At 51.0% G+C, this 14,737-nt stretch overlaps 2 protein-coding genes across 5 annotated transcripts in view; both read right to left on the reverse strand.

Moving 5' to 3' along the window:
• TMEM101 (transmembrane protein 101) overlaps nt 1-1,162 on the reverse strand; it is a 121,720-nt gene extending 120,558 nt beyond the window's left edge. The window contains exon 1 of the mRNA XM_050763154.1: nt 1,153-1,162. The gene's annotated coding sequence lies outside the window, so the exon portion shown is untranslated. The remainder of the gene's footprint in view (nt 1-1,152) is intronic.
• Nucleotides 1-3,383, reverse strand: part of HDAC5 (histone deacetylase 5) — a 47,056-nt gene extending 43,673 nt beyond the window's left edge. For 2 of the 4 annotated variants that reach the window (XM_050763063.1, XM_050763062.1), the window contains exon 1: nt 3,222-3,372. The gene's annotated coding sequence lies outside the window, so the exon portion shown is untranslated. Of the gene's footprint in view, nt 1-3,221 lie in introns of all 4 variants that reach the window. The other 2 variants (XM_050763060.1, XM_050763059.1) reach the window with 2 other exon arrangements.
• Nucleotides 3,384-14,737: the final 11,354 nt, after the last annotated feature.

Genomic DNA, 14,737 nt, shown 5'->3' on the forward strand with positions numbered 1-14,737 from the left:
TCCCTTGGAGACCCTCTCTGGAACCTGGACTCCAGTACCACCATGCAACCCCCTCCCAACACACCTGCTCTGGCCCCAGGCCAGGGCACCCCCTAGGTCATAGGTGACAGGGTCAAGCAGTGTGAACCAAGTCTTGGGAGTCTGAGATTGTTTCACTCTACCTCAACAACCTCATCAAAAAGTTACAAACCGGCCAGGCACGGTGGCTCACGCCTGTAATCCCAGCACTTTGGGAGGCCAAGGCGGGCGGATCACCTGAGGTCAGGAGTTCCAGACCAGCCTGATCAAAATGGAGAAACCCTGTCTCTACTAAAAAAAATACAAAATTGGCCAGGCATAGTGGTGCATGCCTGTAATCCCAGCTACTCAGGAGGCTAAGGCAGGAGAATTACTTGAACCCGGAGGCAGAGGTTGTGGTGAGCCAAGATTGCGCCACTGCACTCCAGCCTAGGCAATAAGAGTGAAATTGCGTCTCAAAAAAAAAAAAAAAAAAGTTACAAGCCAAGACATCCCACCCAAAGGTCAAAGGTACTAGGGACTTATCTTGACCCTTCCTGACCATGGCCACAGCCTACCACTTTCCTCAGCCTCCGAGAGCTTCTGTTGCCTAGTGCCTCCCTCAAGCTATGCCAACAGAAACCCAGAAGGATCAGAGCCATGAAGGGTGGCAGAGTCAGATGTCCAGGCCCCAAACCAGGGAAAGGGGGAGGGTGACAGGGAAGGAAAAAAGGCACCAGGCTGACAAATTCATTTTTGCAATCGGCCCATTTCTGTTTGTCTGCTCAGACGCAGCTCCAGGCATCTGCACAAGCCAGATGGAGGAGGCTGCTATTTCTAGAAAAAAAAAAAAAAAAAAAAAAAAGAGGGGGGGTGGTGAGAGGGGAGGAAGGGAGGAGGCGGAGGCAGAGGGCAGAAGACAGGGTCTGTTTGCCCTAAAACCTCAGGCAGAATGATACCCTCTTCCCAGCACTACCAGACAGGGTCCCCATTCAAGAAAGGGCTGGGGCTGGGCCTGGGGTGAGGTGGGATGGGGAAGAAGAAAGGCAGAGAAAGTTTAATTAGCTAAAGTCGGCTACAATAGGCCCCCTCACCGGCTGCATCAGGTTTTCATTCATGAGCAAGCTACAGTGCTCCAAAAATGCCAAGAACCACCCCCCCCTTGCTGTCTCCCCCTCCCCCCACCACCGCCACCAACAGGAGTGCGTCCTCTAGCAGGCTGGCTGAGCCTGATGCTGTGTTCCAGACATCCCTCCTCAAAGGGATGTGAGTAGGAAGAATTAATTATTAAAGAGCAGCTGGTACTTCAGCACCGACCGCGCTACCCCCAGCTCCTATAGCTGATTCCCCTCCCCCACTATGCGGGAACACAAATGACACCCCCCAACATTCCCAGGCCCCATTTCTAAACACACAGTTAAGATGCCACCCCTAGAGAAGGGAAAGCAAACCTTTGTCTCTGCAGCTACTTGGGGTGGGTGGGGCATGTGAAACTGCTGCCCCCCTCCAAATTACACGATCCAGCCAAAGTAGGAGGATATACTGGAGAAGAAAGGGAGGCTGGCACAGAACTAACATTTCCTCCATCCTTGCCCCCAAGTAACCCGCACCTGAGATCTGTCTCTCTGGTCTCCGGCATGCCCACATTCCCAGGACAGAGTGGAGATGCTGGGAGCCCATTTCTCTAACTCAGAGAGACCCCTACTGCATTGTCAAGAAAGCCCAGATCCAAGTTCAAGTGAAGAGAAGGCAAAGAGAGGAGTCAAGAAAAGAGGAAGGAGACAAACCAAGATCTCCCCAAGCTTTGTGTTTAGGAAGGGAGAGGAAGGAGGGAAGATTGGAATGAAGAAGCAGGCAGTCCCCAACATGGCTCATCCACCATCCAGCCCAGCCAGCCCAGCCCAGCCCAGCATCTCAACAGCCAGCATCGGTTCAGGGTGCCTAGGACTTGGGAGACTGAAGACCATCCCTGCCTGCCTACATCCTCCGAACCTAAGAGGAGGCCGAAGGCAGGACCCAGACCCAGACTGCAATCCTGCAAAGCAATCTGGCCAGGGGTCCCTCTGACCAAGACTCCTGGATCTCACCCTCCCCCCAACCTCCTTTTGTTCCCATAATCTGGCTCCATCCTCCCCTCCCAGTTGGACACTGAACCAAATCATCACCACCTACCCAAGCTCCAAATCTAATTCCAGGTCCCAAAAGCATGGTAGTCACTGACAAGAGTGATGGGTCCCTTTTGCACCATCCTAAAAGCAACTGCAGCTGTTACCTTTCCTCTTTAGGGACACACCTCATCTCAGAAGGGGTATCAGTCAGGGATATCAGGTGGTTATCTCCTCTCCCAAAGGAAGCACCCAACCTCTCCACTCCAACAGCCCCCACCAGGCTCCCAGATTAATTAATTACACCCAGCCACTTCTCATCTTCCCCAGGGCCCCAGGGAAGGGTGGGGTGGAGAAGGTGACTCCCCCAAGTTAACAAGACACTGGTAGTGCTCCCGCTTCCTTGAGATACAGACCCGGGATGAAAAATGGGGGGCATCCACCCCAGACAAGAAGGGGTTGGGGGAGAGCTCCATTTCATCTCCTCGCTCTCGTATCCTGGCTCCAGGGTGTCAGACAGGAGAAGAGGGTGGAAACAAACGCAGTAACGCCTCAGAGGAGACGGGGTGAGAATAATGGAGAGAGAAGTAAGGTGGACTCCGCAGTCCCCCTCCTCATGCACACAAGTCAAGGGCATAAAATCAAGGATGCGTTCGTAGCTATGGGAAGAAGCGCTGTGGGTGGGCAGCACACCTCACCTCAGAGTACCAAGAAAGGGGTGTCCAGCGAAGAGGGGTCTGCACAGAATCCGGGTGCAGGGCTCAAATGGCTCTGCAACGCAACATGCGCCGCCAGGGAAGGGGCAAATCTGACAACCCCGGCCGGTCTCCGAGCCATTTGGGGGCGCGGGAAGGCGGGCCCCTCCCTTACCTGCAGGGAAGGCGCCCCTGTCTGGGAGGGGCAGGGAGGGGCGCGCGCAGCAACCCCGATGCCCAGCTCCCGGGCTGGCGACGCTCCCGGGGAGCGCCGGCTGCCACCCGGGCCCAGGAGGAAGGAAGGGGGGCGCGGAGCTCGGCGCGCGCGCTGGGAGCCTACGGACAGAGACGGAAGGCGAAGGGGGCGCCGCCTCGCGTCCCGGGGGCCGGGAAGACGGGGTCTGGGCCGGGGCGGCGCGCTCACCCGCTGCGGCTCGAGCTCCGGCTTCGCGGGCGGCGGCGGCAGCAGCGGCGGCGGCAGCGACGGCAGCGCCTCCTCGACGGCTCCTCCATCTTTGCGGCGGCTCCTCCGGCTCCGCTCGCCGCCGCCACCAACAACAACATTCGGAGACGTCACTCCCGTCACGTGACCCGACCCGAAGCTAAAAATAGACCCAGACCTCCCCCCTCCCGCCCCATCCCCGCAGCCACCACCAACCCCTCCCCTGCCTCTCGGCCCTCCCCGCCGGGCGGGGCCAGCGACGCCATCGTGACAGCTCCTTAAAGGGCCAGTGCCCAGCATAGAGTTGGGCTGAGACGGGATGGAAGGGAAGGGATAGGAACCCAGCGAGTAGGAGTGGAAGGGTCGTTGCAGGGGCCGAGTGTGGATGCTGGGACTCAACCTTTGGGTTGTACAAGTTTCCTCCTTGCGCTTCCCGGACTTCCTTTTCAAACCGTGGATGGTGCAATCGTTGCCTGCCTAAGCTGCTCCCCTAACACGCCCTCCCGCGGTCGGGGAGGGGACCTGGGGATGAATTCCCAGGGGCTGGGAGTGCCACCGCAGCTGCTGCAGCGGGGCCTGGCTGGGTGTTGATGGTTCGGACAGGTCTCGAACTCGCCATCTCTGACCGCACACACTGCATCCGTGCCAGGGAAAGAAAAGCCTGGGAAAGGCCAGGGTATGGCTGTAACAGTCCAAGGCCTTCAAAAAGGCAGACCAGCAGACCAGGAGCCGGAAAGACTTCCCTGACTTTGGTGCTATCCACGTCACATCTCCCCTTGGTACACAGTATGAACATGTTGAATTAGACCTAGACAATTTGTCAATGACCCAGCAATTCCACTAACAAAAATGTATTCCAAAAAAATAAACGTTGTTATGTTAAAAAATGAACATGAGATCGTGTGTAATGATGTGAAAAGTTGAAAACAACCGAAATATCCATCAATAGGGAATTGGCAAACCAAGCAGGAGACATTGATTCAGTAAAATATTATCCAGATATTAAAAGTTTTATAGGGGACGGGACTTGGTGGCTCATGCCCGTAATCCCAGCGCTTTGGGAGGCTGAAGCAGGCGGATCACCTGAGGTCAGGAGTTCAAGACCAGCCTGGCCAATATGGTAAAACCTCGTCTCTACTAAAAATACAAAAAATTAGCCGGACAGGGTGGCAGGCACCTGTAATCCCCTGTACTCAGGAGGCTGAGGCAGTAGAATCGTTTGAACCCAGGAGGCAGAGGTTGCAGTGAGCCAAGATTGTGCCATTGCACTCCAGCCTGGGCAACAAGAATGAAACTCTGCCTCAAAACAAACAAGCAAACAAAAAAGTTTTATAGGGGCCAGGCTCATTGGCTCGTGCCTGTAATCAATCCCAGCATTTGGGAAGCTGAGGCGGGAGGAATACTTGAGCCCAGGAGTTCAAGACCAGCCTGAGCAACATGCAAGACACTGTCTCTATTTTTAAAAAGAAGAGGCCAGGCGCGGTGGCTCACGCCTGTAATCCTAGCACTTTGGGAGGCCGAGGTGGGCCGATCACGAGGTCAGGAGATCGAGACCAGCCTGGCTAACACGGTGAAACCCCATCTCTACTAAAAATACAAAAAAAAAAAAAAAAGACGGGGGTGGTGGCGGGCGCCTGTAGTCCCAGCTACTCAGGAGGCTGTGTCCCAGCTACTCAGGAGGCTGTGGCAGGAGAATGGCGTGAACCCGGGAGGCAGAGGTTGCAGTGAGGGGAGATCATGCCGCTGTACTCCAGCCTGGGCAACAGAGTGAGACTCTGTCTAAAAAAAAATAAAAATAAAAAATAAAAAAGAAGAATAAAAATTGTATAGGTCTACACCGACCTGAAAAGATGCCCATGATATATTATTTTCTTGGAAATCAGGACTCAAGCAAGCATTACTGAATTGTTCCATTATTATAAAAACAACAAACTAGATTCATATGCCTGAGTATATGTGTATATCAAAAAGCCTGGCCAGGGGCCAGACCTGTGTTCACGCTGTGGGGCTAAGGTGGGAAGATAGCTTGAGCCCGAGATGAGCTAAGTACACACCACTGCACTCCAGCCTGGGTGAAAAAGTGAGATCCTGTCTCAAAAAAAAAAAAAAAGAAAGCCTAACCAGGCATGGTGGAATGGTGGCACATGCCTATAGTCCTACCTACTTGGGAGGCTCAAAAGGGAGAATTCATTGACCCTAGGAGTTCAAGGCCAGCCGGGGCAACATAGAGAGACTCACACCTGTAATCCCAGCACTTTGGGAGGCCAAGGCGGGCAGATCACGAGGTCAGGAGATCGAGACCATCTTGGCTAATACGGTGAAACCCCATCTCTACTAAAAATACAAAAAATTAGTCGGGCGTGATGGCACACGCCTGTGGTCCCAGCTACTCAGGAGGCTGAGGCAGGACAATCGCTTGAACCCAGGAGGTGGAGGTTGCAATGAGCCGAGATCGCACCACTGCACTCCAGCCTGGTGACAGAGCGAGACTCAGTCTAAAAAAGAAAAAAAAGAAAGAAAACAAAAAAAAGTCTAAAAGAATAAATACCAGAATGTTTGTCTTTACTTTTTTGTCTTATGTATTTATTTTGAAACAGAGTCTCATTGTGTCTCCCAGGCTACAATGCAGTGGCACAGTCATAGCTCAGTATAACCTTGAACTTCTGAGTCCAAGCGATCCTCCCACCTCAACCTCCCAGGTAGCTAGCACTACAGCTGCACGCCATTACATCCATCTAATTTTTTTTTTCAGGGTCTCGCCATGTCACCCAGGCTGGAGTGCAATGGCACCATCACAGCTCACTGAAGCCTCGATTTCCCAGGCTCCAGCTATCCTCCTGCCTCAGCCTCCGAGTAGCTGGGACCACAGCTACACGCCACTACGCCCAGCTAATTTTTGTATTTTTTTTAGAGATGGGGTTTCCCTGTGTTGCCCAGGCTAGACGACTTTTTTTTTTTTTTTTTTTGAGATGCAGTCTCGCTCTGTCACACAGGCTGGAGTACAGTGGCGCGACCTTGGCTCATTGCAACCTCTGCCTCCAGGGTTCAAGCGATTCTCCTGCCTCAGCCTCCAGACTAGCTGGGATTACAGGTGCAGGCCAACATGCCCGGCTAATTTTTGTAGTTTTAGCAGAGATGGGGTTTCACCATGTTGGTCAGGCTAGTCTCAAACTCCTGACCTCGTGATCCGCCCATCTCAGCCTCCCAAAGCGCTGGGATTATAGGCATGAGCCACTGCGCCCGGTCTAGGCAAGTCTTATGCTCCTGGACTCAAATGATCCACACATTTCAGCCTCTTAAAATGCTGGGATTACGGGAGTGAGCCACCACACCTGGCCACTCCAGGGGATTTTTACTGCAGCTGGTCCTTTCCTTATATTTGGGGGGGGAAAAAAAGAGAAACATCCAAAATTTCTGCGTGATCTGATCCCTGCCCACGTCACCTCTCTTTGCTAGCTTTCTGTACTCCTGCCATGTGACTTTCTCTCAAACAATGTGCTCTCTGCTCTTCAGGGCCTTTGCACAGGCTGTTTTTTATCTTTCTAGAATGCCTCCCTCCCTTCTTCTCTTTACCTGGCTAACTCCTACTCATTCATCAGAGTGCTTTTTTTTTTCTTTTTTCTTTTTTTTTTTTTTTTGAGCCAGGGTTTCACTCTTGTTGCTGAGGCTGGAGTGCAATGGCACGATCTCAGCTCACTGTAACATCCGTCTCCTGGGTTTAGTGAGTCTCCTCCCTCAGCCTCCCAAGTAGCTGGGATTACAGGCACCTGCCACCATGCCCGGCTAATTTTGTATTTTTAGTAGAGATGGGGTTTTTCCATGTTGGTCAGGCTGGTCTCAAACTCCTGACCTCAGGTGATCCACCTGCCTCAGCCTCCCAAAGTGCTGGGATTACAGGCCTGAGCCACCGCACCAGGCCATCAGAGCTCATTTAAATAACACTGAAAGAGGTCTTTCTTGGTTCTTTAATTAGAATAGATCCCCTTGTTATATATGCTTTCATCAACCCTGCTAACAATGTGTAAATACATATCTATTTATGGCATTATGCTTCATTGTCCATCTTGTCCTCTAAATTACAAATTTCTTTTTTTTTTTTTTTTTTTTTTTGAGACTGAGTCTGGCTCTGTCGCCCAGGCTGGAGTGCAGTGGCCGGATCTCAGCTCACTGCAAGCTCCACCTCCCGGGTTTACACCATTCTCCTGCCTCAGCCTCCCGAGTAGCTGGGACCACAGGCGCCCGCCACTTCGCCCGGCTAGTTTTTTTGTATTTTTTTAGTAGAGATGGGGTTTCACCGTGTTAGTCAGGATGGTCTCGATCTCCTGACCTCGTGATCCGCCCGTCTCGGCCTCCCAAAGTGCTGGGATTACAGGCTTGAGCCACCACGCCCGGCACAAATTTCTTTATTATTATTATTATTTTTTGAGACAGTCTTGATCTGTCACCCAGGCTGGAGTGCAGTGGCACAATCGGGGCTCACTCCCAGGTTTAAGTGATTCTTGTGCCTCAGCCACCAAAATAGCTGGGATTACAGGCGTGTGCCACCATGCCCAGCTAATTTTTGTATTTTTAGTAGAGACTGGGTTTCACCATGTTGGCCAGGCTGGTCTTGAACTCCTGACCTCAGGTGATCCACCCACCCCAGCCTCCCAAAGTGCTGGGATTACAGGGGTGAGCCACCACGCCCCGCTTTAAACTATAATGAAATTGGCCTCAGCCTCTCAAAGAACTGGGATTACAGGCATGAGCCACCACACCCAGACAACTATAAGCTTCTTGAACACAGAAACTATACATCTTCGGGCAGTACAGTGCCTGGAACAAAAAAAGAATGAGCATGTGTGGAATGAGATGAATGAGTGAATGTTAAAAGATTAAAATATAGTGGCCGGGCGCGGTGGCTCAAGCCTGTAATCCCAGCACTTTGGGAGGCCGAGACAGGCGGATCACGAGGTCAGGAGATCGAGACCATCCTGGCTGACACGGTGAAACCCCGTCTCTACTAAAAAATACAAAAAACTAGCCGGGCGAGGTGGCAGGCGCCTGTAGTCCCAGCTACTCAGGAGGCTGAGGCAGGAGAATGGCGTGAACCCGGGAGGCAGAGCTTGCAGTGAGCCGAGATCTGGCCACTGCACTCCAGCCTGGGCGGCAGAGTGAGACTCCGTCTCAAAAAAAAAAAAAAAAAAAAAAAAAGATTAAAATATATACATATATATATATATATATATATTTTTTTTTTTTTTTTTTTGAGACAGCGTCTCACTCTGTCACCCAGGCTGGAGTGCAGTGGCGCAATCTCGGCTCACAGAAAGCTCCGCCTCCCGGGTTCAGGCCATTCTCCTGCCTCAGCCTCCCGAGTAGCTGGGACTACAGGCACCCACCATCACGCCTGGCTAATTTTTTGTATTTTTAGTAGAAACAGGGTTTCATCATGTTAGCCAGGATGTTCTCGATGTCCTGACCTCGTGATCCACCCGCCTCGGCCTCCCAAAGTGCTGCAATTTCAGGAAAAGATTAAAATATCTAGCTGAGCACCTTCCACCTGGACAATGGACTCTGTGCAGAAATGGCACCCCATGGAGTCACCCACATCACTCCAAGATAGGGGTCCTCCTGCCTCCTTCCTGTAATGATGGCATCATCTATTTGTTTTGTTTTGTTTTGTTTTGTTTTGTTTGAAACAGAGTCTTGCTCTGTCGTCCAGACTAGAGTGCTGTGGTACAATCTCCGGTCACTGCAACCTCTGCCTCCTAAGTTCAAGCAATTCTCTGGCCTCAGTCTCCTGAGTAGCTGGGATTACAGGTATGCACCACCATGTCCGGTTAATTTTTTTGTATTTTTTAAGTAAAGACAGGCTTTCACCATCTTGGTCAGGCTGGTCTTGAACTCCTGACCTCATGATCTGCCCACTTCAGCCTCTCAAAGTGCTGGGATTACAGGCATGAGCTACCACACATCACCTATTTGTTATTGCATTTGCACAGCCTTTCGCCGTCTTCTGGCAGTTAGGATGAGTTGGGTTGGGATTTTGCTTTCTCAAGGCTTGTGCTTTGTCTCCCCAAACGGATTATGAGCCATTGAGAAAAGAGACAAAATCATATATCTTTTTGCCTTTCTAGCACCTAGCACATCACCTCGCACATAGTAGGTGCTCAGTAAAGATTTGGGAACACTGGGAGATTCCAGAATCTTCTCTCTGGGGATCTCAGAACATGGGAAAAGAATCTCCCCTGTAATATGACAAACGATGGTCAATAACTGCCTCATGGAGCACATTGGCTTGGCACTTCCCACTTTACAGATGAGGAAACAGAAGCTCAGATAAGTTTAATAATTGCTTGCCTAAAGTCCAGATCACCTGAGGTCAGGAGTTAGAGACCAGCCTGGCCAACATAGCAAAAACCCATCTCTACTAAAAAAAAAAAAAATTAGCCAGGCGTGGTGGCACACACCTGTAGTCCCAGCTATTTGGGGAGGCTGAGGCAGGAGAATCACTTGAACCTGGGAGGCAGAGGTTGCAGTGAGCTGAGATGGCACCACTGCATCCAGCCTGGGCAACAGAGGGAGACTTCATCTCAAAAATAATAATAAATAAATAAATAAATAAATAAATAAATAATTGTCCAAAGTTACAGAGTTTCTACAAGCAAGAACTGAGGTTCAAACCCAGGTTTCTCTGTTCCCTAACACAAGGAACAGGGGCTGATGGAGCTGGACTCCCAACCCCAGAGCTTTAGCCTTCTTCTCCGGAGGTCTCTGGGATTATCATGTCCATATCCCAGTGGCCGAATGTCCCAGAAGTTACAAAAATGTACCTTATGGGGCCCTGATAAGTCTTCAGATTTCCTCTTCTCAGGTAAGTGGGGGCTAAGTAATTCAGCATGCATTTGTCATGTTTCTTGAGTACCTGTGAGAGATGCTGGGGATATAGAGATGATTCTGCCTTCACGCAGTCTCAAGTTCCTACAGAAAACATAACTGTCTTTTGTTGTGAGTCCCTAGGGTAAGCAGATATCCTTGCCAGCACCATTCACCATGGAAACAGGGGTCACGGGACTGTCTCCTTCACCCCTGCCTCAGTTTCTTGATGTAGAGTGAGCCTGCAGATGGGATCTAGAAGCTGGCTGGAGAACTTCTGACCCTGGGAACCAGTGGTGAATTTGGCCTCTGGGTAGAAGGAAATAAATCTCAGAGAAGAGCCAGGTATTTAACCGATAGCCTGCCAGATGGCAGCATGATTGGACTTTGGAAGGGGGCAAGGAGAGGAATGGGTGTGTTGAACAATGCTGCTAGGCTGTCTGGGAGTTGCTACTCCTATCTAGAATCACAAAAAAAGTCATAGGCTCATGCCTGTAACCCCAACACTTTGGGAGTCCAAGGGGAGTGATCACTAGAGGCCAGGAGTTTGAGACCAGCCTGGCCAACATGGTGAAACCTCATCTGTACTAAAAAACACACAAATTGACTGGGCGCGGTGGCTCACACCTATAATCCCAGCACTTTGGGAGGCTGAGGTGGGCAGATCACCTGAGGTCGGGAGTTCAAGACCAGCCTGTCCAACGTGATGAAACCCCGTCTCTAATAAAATTACAAAAATGGCTGGGCATGGCAGTGCACACCTGTAATCCCAGCTACTCGGGAGGCTGAGGCAGGAGAGTTGCTTGAACCTGGGAGGCAGAGGTTGCTGTGAGCCAAGATTGCACCATTCCACTCCAGCCTGGGCGACAAGAGCAAAACTCTGTCTCAAAAACAACACACAAAACGAAAATTATGCCGGGCGCGATGGCTCATGCCTGTAATCCCAGCACTTTGGGAGGCCGAGGTGGGTGGATCACTTGAGGTCAGGAGTTCAAGACCAGCCTGGCCAACAGGGTGAAACCCCATCTCTACTAAAAATACAAAAAATAGCCAGGTGTGGTGACGGGTGCCTGTAATCCCAGCTACTTGGGAGGCTGAGGCAGGAGAATCGCTTGAACCCGGGAGGCAGAGGTTGTGGTGAGCTGAGATCCTGCCATTGCACTCCAGCCTGGGCAACAGAGCCAGACTCAGTCTCAAAAAAATGGATAAATAAATAAATAAAATACAAAAATTAGCTGGGAGTGATGGTTCAGGCCTGTGGTCTCAGCTACTTGGGAAGGTGAGGTAGGAGGATTGCTTGAGCCTGAGAAGCGGAGGTTGCAGTGGGCCAAGATCAGTACACTGCACTCCAACTTGGGCAACAGAGTGAGACATTGTCTCAGTAAAAAAAAGAAAGAAAAGTTATGAAACCAGCACGATGTTAGGTACTGCGGGGAAGGCAAAAAATAAAAACAAACAAAAACAACAGGACAGGAGGTAAGAAAATCTGGGTCTTAGGGATGGAGACAACTCCGTGCTGGCCTGCTGTTGGAGGAGTCGTTTGCCCATTTCCTTGGTCTTATCTGGAAAATAGGACTTGAACTTCTGTTCTTTGAGGTCCCTTTCAGTTCTGACACTTCATGAGTCCTAAATTAGATATGATGGCAGATATGACAATGTCCAGCATGGAGCTGGGTGGCAAAGTTTAAGCTGGACCTTCATTCCTCCAGGATATTCAAAGTCCAGTCCTGCCCTTGGGCTGTTTACAATGAGCTCTGGAGACAGAAGAGAGTTAATTTCCCGGCAAATAATCCATGTGCCCCAGGCACAAAGCAAAGGCATTGTCATTGAGGATGACTTATGCAGAGTACAATGAAAACTGAAAACTGCCCCTAGGATGCCTGAGTTTGGCCCAGGTTTCCCTGTGTGACCCTGGGCAAGTCCGTCTCTCTGAGCCCCTGTTTCTTTTTCTTTTTTGAGATGGAGTCTCACTCTTGTTGCCCAGGCTGGAGTGCAATGGTGCGATCTCGGCAACCTCTGCCTCCTGGGTTCAAGCAATTCTCCTGCCTCAGCCCCCCCAAGTAGCTGGGATTACAGGCACCTGCCACCACGCCCAACTATGGGGTTTCACGATGTTGGCCAGGTTGATCTTGAACTCCTGACATCAGGTGATCCACCCACCTTAGCCTCCCAAAGTGCTGGGATTACAGGCATGAGCCACCATGCCCGGCTTCTGGGCCCCTGTTTCTTTATGATTAGAGGGTTGGACTGAATTTCCTTCCTTCCAGCTGGAGACTTTTCTGGGTGGTTCAACAAGGTGAAGTTGAGAAGGAAGGGTGGAACAACAACTTCTTCCTCCTTTCCTTCCTTCCCCTGACTCCTCTGGGCTTGAGGAGAAGAAACCAGTTTCAGCCCAGCATCCACCATGTAGTCTTGCCTGACTGTTTGAGATGTTTAGGGGGAGAGCAACAGGCAGGGTCCTTGGGCAAGTCACCACCCATCTGAGCCTCAGTTTCCCTGTCTGTAAAAGGGCATGGTTGGATAGATGACATCTGAGGATTTTTCCAGCTCTGCCAGCTAACTCTAGAATTGGATCTCAAAACAAACAAACAAACAAGGAGGACCTGGCTAGAGGCAAGAGCCTCAGTCATTCCTCACCGGAGAGCCCTACCTAACCCTTGATACCTTCTGTCCATTTTCAGGCCTCCCACCTCCTGCCTTCCTGGTCTAGAGATCAGGAACAGGCCACTGTCTCTATACTCAGCAATGGCCAACCCTGAGGAAAGCCAGAATAAACATGGCTCCTAGAACAAGCTGTGAATTTGTTTAAAAATAAAGACTATTCTGGGTGCAGCTGCCACCGTTTGTCATGGCGCCTAAAAAAAATAAAAGATTTCTAATATATGTAGAAAGAGAGCAGAGCAAAGCTGTTAGTCTGCTGGTCTGTAGATCCCATATCCACCAAGAGCCGCCATCAGTAGCCAGTCACCAGCTAGAGGACAGCAGATGACCAGGAGGCCTGGCACATAATTGGGACTCCAGGACAGGCTTCTCAGCCCAGCTCCCTCCAGGTTCCTGGAGTGCCCCAAAAGCCTTCTTACCCCTCCCAGCAGCAAAAATAGCAGAAGTCCAAGGGGATGGCTGAGAAGGAAGCCTGCCCTCTCCCCTACCTCCCTGCTGGGATGAGGAGCTGAGGCCCAGGGTTTCCTGGACTTTACAGAGTTCATGCCTGCCTGCTCAAGAGTCAAGGCCACATGGCCACAACATTGCAAGTGACAGTGGTGGTCGATCACATCCCGCATGTCTGCAGGTCATTCCAGAGTGTCCTCTCTGGGAAGGGTGTGCCCAGAGAATGTTGGGAGGGGACAATGGGAGCCCATGTACCTGCCCTCGGGGAGCTTCCCATCCTATGGAAGCAACATGGCCACATGAAGCAGGGTGGAGCAGAGTGGGAGAGAAGGGGCCTGGAAGTTCAGGCAAATCACTTGCCCTCTCTGAGCCTCAGTTTCCCTTAGAGAGGGAAAAAAAAAAACTTAGAGAGGGTGGACCCTGTGATTCTGGAAGACCTTCTGAGCCATAAGGTTATGAAATGATAGTGAACAATACACAGTGAGCTTACAGGCTATGTGGAGAGGTATGGACTACTGGCACCCTAAAACTCACCCACATGCCTTCCCTCCAGCCTGCAGTTTTGGGTTAACACACATTTTGTACATCTTTTATTGTAATCATTTATTGAACGACTTCCTTTCGAAAGACTGTCACATATATTATCACTGTCATAACAACTCTGCGAGGTAGATATTATGTACTCCATTGTACGGATAAGGACACGGAGGCTCAGGGAGCTTAAGCAGTCAGTGAGTGACAGGGCCAAGGCAGGACCCAGACTCTCTGGGTGCGTAGCCACATGAGGTCTCCCCCAAACAGGCAGAGACAGCCTGAGGACCCAGAACACTCTGGCGGGAAGTCCTGAATTGATGGTGTATGGAAGGCACATTGCATCATCCTCCAGCAGCTGAATTTCTGCCACATCCATGATGACACACTTCTGCCCAGTAGACACACAAGCAGATGTAATCCTCCCAAAAACTCCTCAGGGTGGACATTATTATTATTGGTTTTATTGTTGTTGTTGTTGTTGTTGTTTTGAGACGGAGTCTCACTCTGTCGCCCAGGCTGGAACGCAGTGGCCGGATCTCAGCTCACTGCAAGCTCCGCCTCCCGGGTCCACGCCATTCTCCTGCCTCAGCCTCCCGAGTAGCTGGGACTACAGGCGCCCGCCACCACACCCAGCTAATTTTTTGTATTTTTAGTAGAGACAGGGTTTCACCGTGTTAGCCAGGATGGTCTCGATCTCCTGACCTCGTGATCTGCCCACCTCGGCCTCCCAAAGTGCTGGGATTACAGGTGTGAGCCACCGCGCCCGGCTCTCTCTTTGTTTTTTTTTTGAGACAGAGTCTTGCTTTGTTGCCCAGGCTGGAGTGCAGTGATGCCATCTTGGCTCACTGCAACCTCTGCCTCCTGGGTTCAAGCAATTCTCCTGCCTCAGCCTCCCAAGTAGCTGGGATTACAGGTATGTGCCACCACACCTGGCTAATTTTTGTATTTTTAGTAGAGACGGGGTTTTACCATGTTGGACAGGCTGGTCTTGAACTCCC

This window comes from Macaca thibetana, chromosome 16, assembly GCF_024542745.1.
Source record: "Macaca thibetana thibetana isolate TM-01 chromosome 16, ASM2454274v1, whole genome shotgun sequence".
NCBI lineage: Eukaryota > Metazoa > Chordata > Mammalia > Primates > Cercopithecidae > Macaca > Macaca thibetana.